The sequence below is a fragment of the Herpailurus yagouaroundi genome, unplaced genomic scaffold (assembly GCF_014898765.1).
Source record: "Herpailurus yagouaroundi ecotype Mexico unplaced genomic scaffold, PumYag 250, whole genome shotgun sequence".
NCBI lineage: Eukaryota > Metazoa > Chordata > Mammalia > Carnivora > Felidae > Herpailurus > Herpailurus yagouaroundi.
In genome coordinates, this window is record NW_024412467.1 from 1,994,854 (window position 1) to 2,007,251 (window position 12,398).

Below are 12,398 nucleotides of genomic sequence, written 5' to 3' on the forward strand. Positions count from 1 at the left end.
ACAGAGAGAACCATTGGCTCCGTTGTGATCAGGTGACGTTCGGCTTCGTGTACGACTTGTAGTGCAAGACATCGCTCGTTTATCAAGTTAAAGTGTATTTAGAAAAGTTTGCTTGTCTTGCGGAACACTCAGAACAAGTTACTGGCTGTCCAAGGTTCTACTGTACTTGGCTCTGTTTCAAGTAATGTGGGTGGGAGAGGAAATCCAGTGGGCTGCCTTTCACTCCAGAAGCTTCCTCCTCTGGGACCTGGGTGGAGCAAGCTCTCTGAGGTTCTGACAAGTGGCTGATCCCAGCGGCAACATCCCAGACAAAGCCGTGCCTGCCAGGAACGCGGTCCGATCCGATCCGTTAGCTCCCGATCCCAGCTCCCACTGGGAAATCGGTGCTGCCGTTTTCCCAGGCTGCTTCTCCTAGGTGCCTCCTGGTTTGCAGAGAGCCAGCTGTTTCCTCGTGTGTTGGAGGTAACCAGGGTCAGGTGTTCCCCGTTAGCAAGCAGAAACCCTCATGGTCTGGTCCACCGTGTGGCCAGTTAAGGGCTCCCAAGAAAGAAGCCAGTGGCCAGAAAGAGAGACAGAAAGCGCTGTAAGCGAGCCCCTGTTCCAGGAGCAGGACGGGCTTACCTGAGCCAAGGTCAGCTGGGAGTTAGATGCCCACGTCCTGGGAAGACAGAGGAAGAAAGGCCTAGTTTTTACACCCAACCATTCCCCACCCCCCACAACGGCCACATCCACCTCTGTCACCTTATTGGCCTTCCTGCCGGGGCCTCTGCTTCAGGTCCTACCCTTTCCATTCAAAGGCTCTGAACTGTGGGAGGTCAATCTGCAACTTGTTCCTTGTGTGCTTCCCCATCTACTAAGCAGAGGCCTCCTATCTCCCAACCAACCTGCCACCCGTGCCCGCCCCGCCCACCCAATGCCCTTCGCCAACAGGGAGGGACGGGCTCTCCTTCGTTTGGGTCCTGGGGACACACGCATCAGCCCTTACCTCAGCCCTGATTGTCTCCACTGGACAATGATCTCAGGCTCAAATGCTCGGGTCAGGAGGAACTGAAACAAATTAAGACCTGGCATATTTTCATGGCGGTGCTCTTTTTAAACCAGCGAATACTCTGTAAGGCAGTGATTCTTTAATATGAATATACATGGACTTAACCATCCAAGCAAATCTGAACCTGTTCAAGTCATGACCCCAGCGGCTATGGAGCGATTCTAATTATGCTGCCATTTCTCCTCATAGTTCTGAAACTCATTTTTGGTAGTTTCTTTCAGCCTCTAAAGCCTGATTTTTCTCACTCACTGAATATGTTCTGAGTACCTAGCATGCTACAGATTTTGGGTCAGGGACCAGTGAAGAAGGGGTTATGGTTCTCAAACTCCTGGCCTCAGAAAGGACACAGATGGACAATTAGAAGAAGAGATCCAGATAATCCAATCTTAAATAATCAAGTGTGTTTAGGACTGTTTATAGTTTGCAAACATTCCTTGCACCATCCAAACACTGTGAGCAAATTGGCATCTTTTCAGAGTAGTCCTATCTCTAGCACCCGGACTGTGGCTTCCAGACATGCTCTCAACAAAAGAAACCAAGGCTTTTTTAGGAAAAATAGCTGATTGGGAGTCTGGAGCAGGAAAGTGCAATGTGAATGTGGAACGTGTTATCCTAGAAGAGGCAAGGAGCTCTCAAATGCCATGGGGATCATCGCAAAATGACCCGCGAAGGCCAATATGAAGAGATTCCCGCTGGCCAAATGGGTCAATTTGAGCATTAGTAAGAATAGTAACTGGAAAAAAGAAGGATTGTTATTGGAGATGGTGGCTACACTCATCACGGTATCTTGTGATGGATGTAATCGTCAGACCACTATGTTGTACCCTTGAAACAAATGTAAAATTTGTTGTCAACTATACTTTAGTTTAAAAAAGAAAAGAATGGTAATTGATTGGATTCAAACTCATCAAATATGTTTAACTCACTGAGCTCAAAATGACACTAAAAAAAAAAAATTGGAGGCTAGGGGAAAAATGCCGATGCCACCACCTCCCTTTCCTTGATAAACTGTGCAACTGAGCAACTAAGTGGTACAGAAAGGGAAATTTAACTTACGAAAGGATTCCAATTAATGCATGAAACAGGGATGGTAGAATCAGGCCATCTTGCAAGCCCCTAATGAAATAATGGGTCACAGTGTTGCGCATCAGTGGTTTTAAACCTCACAAACAAGAGAGAAAGTCTGACTTTTCTGTAGGGTGAAAATCTTTCATCAATTAATATAGGACAACATGTCTCAAAGCAGGTTATGCTAAATATTGTCTATTAAATATTCTGCCAAAAAAACTATTTTAATCTTAAGTAAGTTTGGGGAATGTGGAACACCGTATCCCTTCCTTCTTGATGATTCATCATGTACATTAGTATATTAAATTCTTATAAAAATTAGTATATTAAATTCCCTTTAAAAATATGAAGAAAAGAACACTAGTGCTTGACATCACAGTCCTCCTGATAGAAGAAACTAAACATTACAAGCAAAGCTCTTGTAAAAGAAATTGAATCTGAATCTGAACAAGCCTCTAAAGACATCTAAAGGAAGTAAGTCCAAGGGACATATTAAATCATACCACAGGGATGCGATCTGCAAAATCCAGACAGTGAAAAATTTGGAGGGTCAAGCCACTTGGTTTCTTCTACCAATAAATTGTTAAGGGGAAAAAGAGAGACTGAAGGGAGTCTATTCACGGGGAGACCTTAAAGTTCTAGCAACCAGTCGTAAGGTGGGAAGCTTGTTTAGATGGTGAACTTTTTAATGCTAACGAAACCTCCATTTATGATAGGAGACAAGTAAAAATTGGAATACTGGATATTTAATAATAAGTAATGTTTTGGATGTGATACTGGCATATGGCTTCATCTAAAAAAGGTCATTCCTTACAGAGATGCAGAGGTAAACGCAAGTGTGTGATGTAAGGGATTTGCTTCCAAATAGTGGATGGAGGGAAGCGGATGGGAGTCTGGATAGAGCATGGGTTGGCTGTGGGTTGATGGTTGTTGGGCTGAGTGATGGGCGTATGGGATGCCATTATATTATTTTATTTACTTTGGTGTGTGTTTGAGTTTCTACATATTAGAAACTTAAAAAAAATTTTTTTAATGTTTATTTATTTTTGAGAGAGAGAGAGACAGAGCATGATTGGGGGAGGGGCAGAGAGAGAGGGAGACCTAGAAGTAGGCTCCAGACTCTGAGCTGTCCGCACAGAGCCCGATGTGGGGCTCAAACTCACGAACCGTGAGATCATGACCTGAGTCGAAGTCGGATGCTCAACTGACTGAGCCACCCAGGCACCCCTCTGTAGTAGAAAACTTAAAAAAAGAGAGTGGCTATAATTTTCAGTTGGCTATGTACGTCAAACTGATAAGAGAAGGGGGTAGATCAAATTAAGTCTGTTTCTCATAAGAGAAATACCACACTGCCATCAGTGACTGCCCCCGGGGGTTAGGATGAGAGGGATAAAGCATGCTTACATGCTCCTGTAGACTTTTCCTTTTATGATGAATATGTATGTGCTTTTATAATATAGAAATCTTCAAGAAAAGATTTTTTTCCCTTTGTGTCTAATAACCTTGCTTGTGTGATCACAAATACCGAATTTATTTTCCTTTTTTTTGTACTTTTTATATATTTTTAAATGTTTACTTATTATTGAGAGACAGAGGCAGAGTATGAGCATGGGAGGGGCAGAGAGAGAGGGAGACACAGAATCCGAAGCAGGCTCCAGGCTCTGAGCTGTCAGCACAGAGCCCGACATGGGGCCTGAACCCACAAACCGCGAGATCATGACCTGAGCTGAAGTCAGATACTCAACCAACTGAGCCACCCAGGTGCCCCACAAATACCCAATTTCTTAAGGTAATGAAAGGATTTTTGCAATTAGGGTTCCTAAATTGAAGAGTATTACATGTTTTGACATCTAAAATTCTGAGGGTTTGTTTTTAAAGTCTCATGATCTATTGAGTCATACACACAGTCAAATAGGTTATGCTGATTAGACATAAATCAATTTTGGAAAATGGATTTGGAGTCAAGGACTAGAGCCGGAGACGCCCCACCCAGTCCAAGGCTCCGTAATTTAGTCAGCTGTATGGCCAGACCCAACGGGGATCTGGGACACTGTATAAAATACTTAAGAAAAATGTGATCACGTTGCTTACTCTTTCTTGAGTGTCTAAGACATTCCATTTTTTTTTTTTTTTTTTGCTCATAGAAGCCAGGGTAGAAAGCACACAAAGTAATTTATGATAAGTTTTTAATAAGAGGTCCTCTTTGTTTCGGGGACCTGTGTCTTGAAATATTTTACCCCAGCAAGGAGGGGATTTATCCAGTTTACCTGAGGTCAGAGACAGTGTGGTGTGATGGCAAATGTTTTAGCTTCTTAAATTTTTTTAAACATTTATTATTGAGAGACAGAGAGAGACAGAGCATGAGCATGGGAAGGACAGAGAGCAGGAAGACACAGAATCCGAAGCAGGCTTCAGGCTCCGAGCGGTCAGCACAGAGCCCGACGCGGGGCTCAGACTCACAAACCGCGAGATCATGACCTGAGCCAAAGTCGGACACCTAACCGACTGAGCCACCCAGGCGCCCCTAAATCTTTTAGTTTCTCTGTGCCACAAACCACATAGCAAACATTTGTAGGGCAACCACTAGGTTTGCTGGGAGGTGTTATAGAGATAATTATGGCCATAACAACCATTTACTCAACAAATGTGATGTGTGACTATGTAGAGTGAGCATTATTATTTTGCTCACAGATGTGTAAAGTGAAACTCAGACATGAAGCTCATTTACTGCACAAGGGGAGGAGGCAGATTTGAACCAGCTCTCTTCCCCACCCGCCACCCCCCAGTTCTAAACCTTGGGATCTTAACCATCATGATGGAGGCACAGTGGAAAGATGGACAGTCATGTTAATGCATAAAGAATGACCTCACTCTTAGCAACAGTGGCCGTGTCATATGCTCTGTGTCTCACTTTTCTCATCTGTAAAGCAAACATACTAACACCTGCTACCTAGAGTTGCTTTTAGGATTACATGATAAAATACATGTAAACTGTAAGAACACACCTGGCTTATCAAAAGTCCTCCATACATGTTATCTTTTCAAATATAATTGATAGGCAGGGGTTGATAAGTTGGTGGATTATGGCGTGGTTTCTCGGGGGAGCAGGTGCCCCATGATGACACAAGCCATAGGCTTATGGCTGGTTGCAGTGGTTGTGCGACCGAAAGATAGAAATGATACAGCGGTTCGTTCAGATGGGTTGCGTGGGGATAGACGGGTGGGGACGGAACGGTGGGCTGGGGTGGGAGAGGGTAGGAAGACTGCTGACAGAGTCTCTGCACACCTCCCCGTGCCCAGGGGAGAGGAAATAGTCAATGCGGGAGATTACACGTGTGTGTGTTTCAAGAAAGACGTTTCCAGGAGCAGCTGTGGTTGACGGTCATCGTGTGGCCGGGTCTGGCCTGGTTTTAAGGACATCCCAGGGTGAGTGTGGAAGGGCTCAAAAGTGGGTTCTGCCCGGGGCAAGGACAGTTGTGCAGGGGGCCGGGGGTGCAGCAGGGGCCTGGGCCTCCCAGCAGCCTCCTGGCCGCACCACGGGCAGGTGCACGGCTTCCCTGGCAAGGGCCCCCAAAGAACAAAACAGAACAAAACAAAAAGCAACCAAAAAAATCAAACCACTGAAGGGAAGATCATTTAATTAAAACAGGTGTGTTTTTAGAGCTGTTCGCATTAAATATAATACTTTTTTTCTACTTAGGTTTACTAAAAGTCAAATAAGCTCGTGTTATCCCTGTCATAGAATTTGTCAGCCAGGAAGAGAACTTAGAGATGATGGTCAGCTATTTAGCGTCTCATGAAATTTTCATGACTGATCTAAACATAATGATGAAGAGCAAGTGAATTAATGAAGTAAGATAAAAGTTTATAATTGAACTTTTCAATAATATTTATGTCTACTTAAATAGTTTCCCCATTTTTTTGGGGGGGTAGGTAACTTAAAACCTTCGTTTTGTTCATTTAAATAAAGTGACAGTCATTAAATATTTAGATCTTTCCAAATAAGATAAAATACAGAAACATTAATTAATAGCCATAGATTTATCTGCTTTTGACTTCCTCTTAGAAACAAAAGATTTGGGATCTGTTAGTAAATAGGTTCTGTGCCATGATGAGAAATTTGCTATGAGGAGACATATGTTTTTTTAACAATATTCAGCGTATTCATATATTTGCCATCTAAAGAACACTGGTATGGGATGCCTGGGTGGCTCAGTCGGTTAAGCATCCGACCTCAGCTCAGGTCATGATCTCACGGTCCATGAGTTTGAGCCCCACATTGGGCTTTGTGCTGACAGCTCAGAGCCTGGAGCCTGCTTCCGATTCTGTGTCTCCCTCTCTCTCTGCCTCTCCCCCTCTTGCGTGCTGTCTCTCCCCAAAATGAATAAACATTAAAAAAAATTTGTTTTAAAAACCTTCTGATATTTTTGACAAGCTTCCCCCCAATTGAAATTCTAAATGAAGTCTTTTTGACTAATGAGACTCATTTACTTGGTATGTTCAATTACAAGGGAAGCATTGTCATTAGTGATAATAAACTTTCTTAGGCTATATTGTTAGGAGGGAATGTTATTAATATAACTATTCCAGAAATTATATGAAGTTCCTAAAGTTTTGATATGTCCCGGCATAATGTTATCACTTGTAATTCTACTTACGGAACTGTTGTGTGTCACAGAAATAACCAAATTTCCTTTGTCAATTGCATTGTAATAAACTCTCATCAGATCTTTAGCCATAGCCAGGTTTTCAGTCTTTTGTCATTTACAGCTGTTGTTTTACTTTGATGCTCTTACAAATGTATTTCCTCTTTAGGGGATTCACGGAGAGGACTTTTGACAAATGCACGTTTCTGACACCCTTAAGATTATAAAACTAAACTGGGTAAGAGTTTCTGGGCCTGGAGTGAAGACTGGATTCCAACGGAATAAGCATTAATGAGATGGGGCTGAATGAATTGAGGAAGGTGATTATAGTGTTTATGACCCTTATTTGAAACATTCTGTTCCCTAATGTTTGTTCTTCCAGATTTAGGAAAACTTTTTCTCTTAAAGTATCCATGGCTTTTAGAAATTTGGTAAAATGGGGGTGCCTGGGGGGCTCAGTCAGTTAAGCGTCTGATTGTTGATTTCAGTTCAGGTCATGATCTCAGGGTCTCTGGAATCAAGCCCTGCGTCAGACTCTGCGTTGACAATGCAGAGCCTGCTTGGGATTCCGTCTCTCCCTCTGTCTCCGCCCCTCCCCTACTTGCACAGGCACCTGAGTTCTCTCTCTCTCTCTCAAAATAAACGTTAAGGGGCGCCTGGGTGGCGCAGTCGGTTAAGCGTCAGACTTCAGCCAGGTCACGATCTCGCGGTCCGTGAGTTCGAGCCCCGCGTCAGGCTCTGGGCTGATGGCTCAGAGCCTGGAGCCTGTTTCCGATTCTGTGTCTCCCTCTCTCTTTGCCCCTCCCCCATTCATGCTCTGTCTCTCTCTGTCCCAAAAAATAAATAAACGTTGAAAAAAAATTTAAAAAAAAAAATAAAACGTTAAAAAAATTTTTTTAATATATCTTTATAAATAAATATGAAATATATTTTTCTCCCTGGTTCCTCCAGAATGGGGAAACTCTCAGTGAGTACTTTTATTTTCATGCAAATTGGAGTTATTTGCATAAGCTTCTCCTCATAACAGGATAGGATTGGAAACAAGGTTATACCAGCAAGGCTTTGACTGGAAGGTTATATTTGAGAAGACATCCATAGACTCAGATACCAACAGACAGATTTAAGGAACTAGGGTTGACTTGATGGGGCCAATAAAGCCCCTTTGAAAAAAAATCAGCCCTGTCCCCTAATTTGCAGGGTTCCCAGCAGCCTTACCAGGGGAGCAAGGAAGGTCACTTCCTGGCAGGCCCAGGAAACTCAGGATCTTTGGGGGACGTTGAGAAGAGAGGACGAAGTAACCCAGATCTGTAGGTATTTCAGGCAAATCTGTTGGCAAGAATCTGGCTTGGCTTCTGGCCTTGAGAGGCTATTAAAAGTTCAATCTAGAGATTCTTTATGAAAAGTTCCAGTAAGGCAGGTTTTAAAGAGTCTATGTGGTCAACCCCTATTCTTGCTGTCCTTATGTAAATAATTAGGCCAAGTTTGGCTAAAACTGGACTTATTTTACAAACAAATTCATCTTACTTTAGTTCTCCTTGCTGGAGACCAGGGTGATTTTAGAGAAAAAAAAAAAAAAACATTGTTTCTGTAACACAGTGTTGTGGATGTTAGCTTCTAGTTCTGATGGTCTCTGAGTGTTTGCTGTTTGCCTATAAAACTGGGCTGGATCCCGAATTCTTCTGGTTTCCTCGAATATCTGACTGTGATTCTCCAAACAAAGGTTTCTCATTTTCGTCACTTGGAATCACCGGGAACCGAAACTGCCTTTTTTTCCCCCTGAAAAGCCCTGCAAACTGAGGCTGGATGACTTGAGATAAACCTCAGAAAAATGGCCACAACAGCGCTCCTTGAGACACAGGATCCCCAGAGACCTTCACACTGGAGACCAGGAAACCCCATCAGATTGTCACTGCCGGCCCTCACTCCATCGGAGGTGCCTTGAGCCTGGCTGGCGTCTAGAAACTCCACTCGGCCGGAAGCAGCAATTGTTATGACAAACCTGCTCATAAGATTTCACCGACAGTCAGAGCATATGAGGACAGGAAACTTAATTATCTAGCAGGAACCGTGTCGTTGATAGCACCGATCAGTAATCAGTAAGATAGTCACCATCGGGTCAGCTGGTCAGCACTAAATTAGCAGGGTTTTTCCCCCTCTCTTCGTTATCTCAATCTGGTAATTAATTACCTCTTCCTTCTTTCTCATAGAAACTCTTGGCTTTCCCTGCACAAGTGCATCGCTTTTCTGGTTATTCTGGAATCTGTGCTCTCCCCCGAATTGCAGTCCTGGGACCCCAAATAAAGACCCGTGTTCCTTTTCAGTTTTGTCTCCTTTCTCAGTTGACAAACTCTTAACTACCTCAAACTCTCCAGCCCCTCGGTGATTTCCTCAACTGGGAGAGACTTCTGGAAGTGTGTGTCTTCCTCACTCTGAGGCCTGGAAACTCCAAACACTAAACTGGCGGCAGTCATTCTGCTCACCTCATTTGTTTACTTGTTTCTTTCTTTTTTCCTTTCTTTCTTTTTTAATGTTTTATTTATTTTTCAGACAACACGAGCGGGGGAGGGGCAGAAAGACAGAGGGAGCCAGAGGATCTGAAGTGGGCGGTGCACTGAGGGGCTCGAACCCACAAACTGTGAGATCATGACTTGTGCTCAAGTCGGACGTTTAACCGACTGGGCCACCCAGGCGCCCCTGTTCACTTGTCGCTCGGAGATGTTTGGTTTTTGTTGTCTGATTTGTCTGAGCACTGTTCTTTCATGTATTTCATTCCCGCCCCCCTTTTTTGGGGTTGTTTCAACAGAGGGGGTAGATCTGTTCCCTCCTTCTCCATCTTGGCGAGAAGTAGAAATACAGGAGTCATTTTTGGTGCTTTTGTTTCCTACTTATTTTCGGTTTTAATTTACATGTCCTCATCTAGTGATGATTCGGGGCACTTTTTCACGTGTTCGTTGGCGTGTGTTTATCTCTTTGATGAAACGTTCAAAACTTTTGCGTTTGTAAAAAATTGGGTTGTCCACCTTTTTGTTCTTGAGTTACAGGAATTCTTGCCCTGTGTATTTGTGGGCAGGAGTTTTCCATCAGAGGTGTGATTTGCAAATGTTTTCTCCCCGTCCTTAGCATGCCTGTTCATTTTCTCGAGGATGTCTTTTGTTAAGCAGAAGCTTAACAAAATTTTGGTGCCGCCTAGTTTATTAATGTCTTTTTTAGGGTAATGCTTTCTGTATCAATTTTAAGAAATCCTGTATACCTCCGAGTCATGCGTTTGCTCCTCACGCTTTCCTCCAAAAGCTTTATAGTTTTGTGTTTAAGTTTATCGCAGATTAATTGTTGTGTATCGTGCGACGTAGAGATTAATTTCTTTCCCATATGAGCATCCAGTTGTTCTAGCACCATGGTTGGAAAAACAACAAAGGGCTTCTGTTCTTTGTTTCGTTTTCATTGTTCCATCTTAAAAATATTTTTCTTTTTTAGTCATTTAAAAAAATTGTAATTCCAGCATAGTTAACATACAGTGTTATATCGGTTTCAGAAGTACAATGTAGTGATTCAACAATTCGTGTATTACCCGGCGCACCTCATGGTCAGGGGATGCTTAATCCCCATCCCCCATTTCACTCATCCCCCGCCCACCTCCCCTCTGGTGACTGTCAGCTTATTCTATCTAGTTAAGAGTTTGGTTTTTGGTCTTTTTTTTTTTTTCCTTTGTTCATTTGTTTCACTCCTTAAATTCCACGTATGAATGAAATCATATGGCATTTGCCTTTCGTTGCCTGGCTTATTTCGCTTACCATAATATACCCTGGCTTCGTCCACGTTGTGGCCAATGGCAGGATTTCATTCTTTCCTATGGCTGAATAATACTGCATTGTGCATATATCCACACCTTTGTCCATTCATCAGTCAGTGGACACTTGGGCTGCTTCCATAGTTTGGCTATTGGAGATAACGCCGCTAGAAACAGAGGGCTGCATGTATCCCACTGAATGACTGTCTTTGTATTCTTTGGGTGATTGCCCAGAAGTGTGATTACTGGGTTACGGGGTTGTTCTACTTTCAGCTTTAACTTTTTGAGGAACCTCCACTCTGTTGTACAGAGTGACTGCACCAGTTTGCATTCCCACCAACAGTGCCTGAGGGTTCCTTTTTATCCACATCCTTGCCAACACTGGTTGTTTTCTGAGTGCTTGATTTTAGCCATTCTGACAGGGGTGAGGTGGTATCTCATCGTGGTTTATGTTTTCAAATGGGTTGTATTCTACCGCAATCTAATTTTTCAATCCTTTGCCAACACCGCATTATCTTCGTTCTGTAGTTTTATAATAAGCTTTGAAGTCAGGTAGTCGAAGTCTTCCAGCTTTCTTCTTTTTCAAGATTTCTTTGGCTGTTTAGGTCCTTTGTATTTCCATACGAGTCCCAGAATAAACTTGTCAGTTTCTCCACAAAACTTCTGGTGAGATTGATTGGAAATGCACTGAACCTGTTGCGTCCAAGAAATCAACGTGGGGGGAAATGACATGTTAACAACTGAGACTTCCGACCCGGGATATTTTAGGGTTGCTATTTATGCAGGGTTTTGATTGATATTATATAGTTGAATTTTGATGGGATATACTGGAGTTGATACTCTTCTAGTATTTTATCCATTTCATCTACATATTTATGTTTATTGGCACAAAGATTTTAGTACTATTATTTTATTTTAATGTCTGCAGGACTACAGTACAGTCTCTTCTTCCTGACAGTGGTGACTCATGGGCTTTCTCTTTATTTTTTCCTTGGCCAGTAATATCACTAGAGGTATTTTTATTTTGTTTTGGCCTTTTCAAAGAACTACCTCTTGAATAGATGATTTTGAATAGGTCTCTATTGTATGTTTTCTTTTTTTATAAAATCCCACTCTTTCTTACTTCCTTTTTCTTTATTTTATTTTGCTGTTCTTTTCTAAGTACAGTACTTGGAATTAATATTTGGCTCGTTAAATTTCAGATTTCTTTCTTTTCTAATGTCTGTGTTTCCCTCTAAATACTGCTTCAAAAGAATCCCTCAGGGGCGCCTGGGTGGCGCAGTCGGTTAAGCGTCCGACTTCAGCCAGGTCACAATCTCGCGGTCTGTGAGTTCGAGCCCCGTGTCAGGCTCTGGGCTGATGGCTCGGAGCCTGGAGCCTGTTTCCGATTCTGTGTCTCCCTCTCTCTCTGCCCCTCCCCCGTTCATGCTCTGTCTCTCTCTGTCCCAAAAATAAATAAAAACGTTGAAAAAAAAAATTAAAAAAAAAAAAGAATCCCTCAAGTTTGATATGTATGTTTTCGTTAGTATTTAGTTCTAATTTCTGATCTCTTATGATTTATTTTTGACCCAATATATTATATTAATATATATTGCTTAATTTCCAATGATGAATTTTAGTAGTTACCATTTTGTTTTTCATTCTGAGTTTAGTTTTATTATGATATATACAATCTTGTATCTCTACATTATTCCTTTGAAATTTGAGATTAAGCCTATGTATGAACAGTTATTATAACTGTTACATGTGTGCAGGAAAAAAAACAGGTATATTCTGCAGTTGTTGAATGGTATGTTGTGATTCCTGTATCTCTCTCTCTCTTTTTTTTTTTTTTTTTTTTTTTTTTTTT

The 12,398-nt window shown here is 42.3% G+C and overlaps 1 protein-coding gene across 1 annotated transcript in view; it reads left to right on the top strand.

The window, feature by feature from the left end:
* The first annotated feature begins 306 nt into the window (after positions 1-306).
* Positions 307-12,398, top strand: part of LOC121020562 (cytidine monophosphate-N-acetylneuraminic acid hydroxylase) — a 127,118-nt gene continuing 115,026 nt past the window's right edge. Inside the window, exon 1 of the mRNA XM_040460641.1 lies at positions 307-462. The gene's annotated coding sequence lies outside the window, so the exon portion shown is untranslated. The remainder of the gene's footprint in view (positions 463-12,398) is intronic.